General features: G+C 35.0%; 1 pseudogene across 1 annotated transcript; it reads right to left on the bottom strand.

Moving 5' to 3' along the window:
- Positions 1-945: 945 nt before the first annotated feature.
- LOC307119130 lies at positions 946-2,943 on the bottom strand (annotated as a pseudogene). The gene is made up of 3 exons: positions 2,843-2,943; positions 1,915-2,014; positions 946-1,836 (listed from the first exon to the last, which is right to left on the bottom strand). The product of its transcript is annotated as an uncharacterized misc_RNA (transcript).
- Positions 2,944-4,959: the final 2,016 nt, after the last annotated feature.

Here is a 4,959-nt window from a genome sequence, read left to right on the forward strand (position 1 = left end):
GACAGAATGTTTTTTTTTTTTTTTTTATACGCTCCGCCAAGTTACACCATTTCTAATTATAAACTAATTCAATCAAGTATTTATTTCTGAGTTCATTTAATATACATTTCAACACAAATCCTGCCATTTATCTGTTACACACTTTTTGCGCATGTTAAACGGCATTTATAACTGCCAAGATACGAAGTGAAAAGTACTTTTACAAGATAATTGCACTGAAACGACTGCATGTTGGTAACATTCAGTCTATTGTATTTCAAAGCTAAAGTTATGAATGAAAATGGGAACTCCGTTTAAAGTGCAGGGAGTTACAGGCATCCAAAAAGACTTGGATGAAATGATACACAATCTGATACAAGTGTTTAGTCTACCGCAGAGGTGTTAAAAAAATGTCCAGTTTAAGAAATCTGATTATGCCACATGAGTTATGTACTGAAACCCTATGTTCAGTATTGACCTGTCTGCATGTTTAGAACACCATTTACCACCATTTCCTTTCATTTAACACCATACACCCAACTGCTTCTCTTACTAACCCATTTATCTATATATTAAAAAAAAATCTATATCACATAACGTCAATCAATCTCCATATGAAATGTTTTGTTTGTTTTTTACCACCACCAACTTAGACTTGAATCCAATTTGCTGTGTGTTCAGCCAGTGAAAGAGAAGTCACCAAATCTCAAAGAACAAGAACATTCTTATTTAATTAACAAAAACAAATTTGGTCAAAAAAAAAAAAAAAAATATATATATATATATATATATATATATATATATATATATATATATATATATATATATATATATATATATATATATATATATAATTCACAGGAAGAGTGTAATTTGCCAAAAAAAAAAATTACTAACGTAAGAACAAAAGTTTTAGTCCAGATAAACACTCATTTCTTTTCAGTTTTTGTATGTTAAATGTACAAGTTAGATCTGGCCACAAATCTGGTCTCTATAATGAGATGCATTAGTGTTGTGGGGTTGCTGGTGGGGGTGTGGTTCATCATCAACACCATCATCTACCACAACAACTTGGTCACTGGGCTCTAAACAAAGATTATGCAAAATGCAGCATGCTGAGACTGCTGAACTGATATTTGAAATGCTTCTCATATGCATGCATTGGAGCCTTCTAAACTTTGATTTTAGAATGCCAAATGCATGCTCAATGACCACACGGGCAGAATTGAGCTTTCTGTTAAAGTATCTTTGCCTAGCAGACAAGTGGCCATTGTCTCTATAAGGCTTCATAAGTTGAGGCAACAGGGGGTAGGCAGAATCCCCAATTATGTACATTCCCTGTGGAACAAGGGAATGAGGATCTTCATCGAGAACACGACCAACCTCTGTGAAGCGAAATGCCCTGGCATCATGCCAACTCCCAGGCATTTATTGTCCACACTGATGTGACAGAAGCGCCGCTGACTGTCACAAAACCCAGTTAAATTTACAGAATAAAACTGTTTCCTATTCATGTATGCTATGGGATTATCACAATGGGGTCTCAGTATAGCAATGTGACACCCATCCACTGCACATACAGTGTTGGGGAAACCTGCTGCGTCAAACCCTAACTTTGACATCTCCAGCCTTTGGCCTCTTGGCCAGGAAATGTAGTGGGCCATGTATGTATTGACATAAGAACAAAACTCATGGAGATGCTTGGCAAGAGTGGATTTTGAGATATTGAATCTATCTGCCACCCCACGATATGACTCTTGATTGGCCAATGTCCAAAGGCAGGCAAGAACAGTTTGTGAGTGGCAGTTTGGTCTGTTGTAAATTCATATAAACAGGACCAAGGGTGGTAATGACATCCTGTACAAGTAGAAAATAGGTTATCAAGACAACATGCTAATACTTGTAATAGTTAAATTAATTTTATATTGTACCCACCTCCACTTGTTCTTTGGAAAGCCTGAAATGCCCTCTAAATTCTGAGGGACTGTAGAGAGGGACAACATCCTCCACAAAATTCACGATTTTTGGAACCATTCTGTATATAACAGAAAGAAAACTGTGCTCACTATATACATGTAACGGAAGACACAGGTAGATAAAATGTAATGTTCAATGTTTTATGTTGAAGATTCAAGATTCAAGAGTTTTATTTGTCACATACACAGTTATATACACAATATACAACTGGCAGTGAAATGTAAACAGGTCCGCTCCATGGACAGTGCAAATAACAGTTACAAGAAATTAAATAGAAATAGAATAAAATTAGAATAAAAAGTATTAACATAAGTAGAATTATAAATAAATCAAGTAAAAGATAAAAATAGGAAATAAGATAAAAATAAAAATATAAAAAAAAATATAAAAAATATATGGATATGATAAGTGAGATAAACTGTAGACTTAAAAATAAGTGGTTAACATAAAATATATAATATGTATATATAAAGAAGTATAATGTGCAAGGTTTATTACAGGTTGTTACGCAGTAACAATAGGGACGTAAAGTGCAGTGCAATTGCAGTATGAACTGGGCTTTTAATCAAATAAGTAGGGTATACAGGAGTGTTGAAATAGGAATAAAAGTCCATTATTTCTTTGTGTAAACAGAATGAATAATTATCTATATTTAAACCAATAGGCTAGCAATAGTAGTTATGTATTGATCACAGAGCCACCTATTACATCAATAATACATTGATTGTAAAGAGTTAAGACTAGAAAAAATGCAATCACTTAATTTGGTTTGCAATGGGCCTACAATATTCTTATTCTAGGCAGTAATTTTAAAATTAAATTCTTATACGTATAGTTTATAAAAAAAAAATAATAGGTCCACTTATTACATTGAACCTTTACTCACCTTCGTTGCTCATTGGGCTCAATTTCATGCAAAAAGAATGGAATTTCTATCGCTTCCAGCTCGTCTGCGATAAAGCAAGCAAACGCCACGTGATCTGCCATGACTGACGTAAATGCAGCATCACTACGGGAAGCAGAAAGTGTCCGACTTCACGTCTCCGTTTGCAGCTCCTCCCCGCCTGCACGCGGCTACTCTCGTTGATCAGCTGCATCCAGCCGCGGCCGATGTCGAACACACCTATTGTTAGAGCGATTTCTGGAAGCTATTTATGTCAATGTTACATAGGGTTGCCACCTTTGGTGTGGCAAAATAAGGGACACCCATTCACGACCCCCCAACAACCCCCCCCCCCCCCCCCCCCCAAAAAAAAAACGTCATGAAATGATTATTTCTACATTGACAACTTGACAGCTCAATAATAAACCATAAGAAAACATGAGATCAATCAAGTATGTGAACTTGCAAAAGAACACATTTTATATTATTTTACATTTGATTATTTTATTTATTTCTAAAGAACTTTTTAGTAGCCTATTTGGTGCACTTTAAAGGGACAGTTCAGCCCAAAATGAAAATTCTGTCTTCATTTACTCTCCCTCATGATGTTCCAGACCTGTATGCGTTTCTTTGTTCTGCTGAACACAAAAGAAGATATTGTGAAGAATGTTTGTAACCAGGCTTCTTTGGGGGCACCATTGACTTCCATAGTAATCTTCCTGTGTGTTCAACATAACAAAGAAATGTATACATGTTTGGAACAACTTGAGGGTGAGAAAATGATGACAGAATTTTCATTTTTGGGTGAACTGTCCCTTTAAGCAGTCATTCTGAACCAGTAATCACTTTTTTGAATTTCAAAAATGTAATTTTTTTGAATTAATTTACTTAAATTATGACTATATTATCATGTAATTATTTGTCCCATTTTTATCTAAAAATTGTTTTAAATGTCATAAACTTTCTATGACAGGATTATTGGTTATGTATGATTATAGCGTATCTAAATTATAAATTAATAATTACATTTATTAGGCTATAATCTATTAATTAACCTACGGTGGCCCAGTAGTGCACAACACAACGAAATTTAAAAAGCATACATACGTTCACAACACAACGAAATAAATCCACAACACAACGGAATGAAACCACAACACAACGAAATCAAGACACAACACAACGAAGTCAAGCCGCAACACAAAGAAAAATCCACAACACAACGAAATCAAGCCACAACACAACGAAAAATCCACAACACAACGAAATAGCCACAACACAACGGAAATGCTCCCAACCACTAGGGGACTCTCGGAGTTCGCTAAAGTTAGTTTTCCTTGCATTGTTCTATATAGATTCGCCAATCTTACAAATATTTAAACACTACGATCAGTTTTAAGTGTGCAGTTGTATATCGACATGAAATATCAATTAAAAATCACTTACGTGCATAATAGCTGCATATTTATACTCGAGAACGCTTTGACCCGCTGCCTCGGCGCTAAGGGAGCGTCTGCCAATTCCACCAAGTTGAAATAATTTGTATGAATTAAAATAACTTTTTTTTTTTTTTAATTTTCAAATTCCAATGTTGTGTTGTGCATTATTAAGTCAATTTTACCAATACAATCAAGCTGTGGAATTTTAACATGTCTGTTTTTAAATGTTAAAAAGTAATTTTAATTCATACAAATTATACATTTCAACCAATTGGTGGAATTGGCAGACGTTCCCTTAGCGCCGTGGTATCGGGTCAAAGCATTCTCGAGCATAAAATTGCAGCTATAATGCATGTAGGTGATGTGATTTAAAATTAATATTTCATATAGATAAACAATGGTTACCCTACATACTGTTGAAACTAATTGTGGTATTGATTTCTTTGTAAGATTGCCAACTCTATAGAACAGTGGCAACTTTACAGCGCTCCGAGTGCCCCCGAGTGGTTGGGAGCATTTCCGTTGTGTTGTGGCTATTTCGTTGTGTTGTGGATTTTTCGTTGTGTTGTGGCTTGATTTCGTTGTGTTGTGGATTTTTCTTTGTGTTGTGGCTTGATTTCGTTGTGTTGTGGTTTCATTCCGTTGTGTTGTGGATTTATTTTGTTGTGTTGTGAACTTATG

This window comes from Gobio gobio (assembly GCF_949357685.1).
Source record: "Gobio gobio genome assembly, chromosome: 22".
Lineage (NCBI taxonomy): Eukaryota > Metazoa > Chordata > Actinopteri > Cypriniformes > Gobionidae > Gobio > Gobio gobio.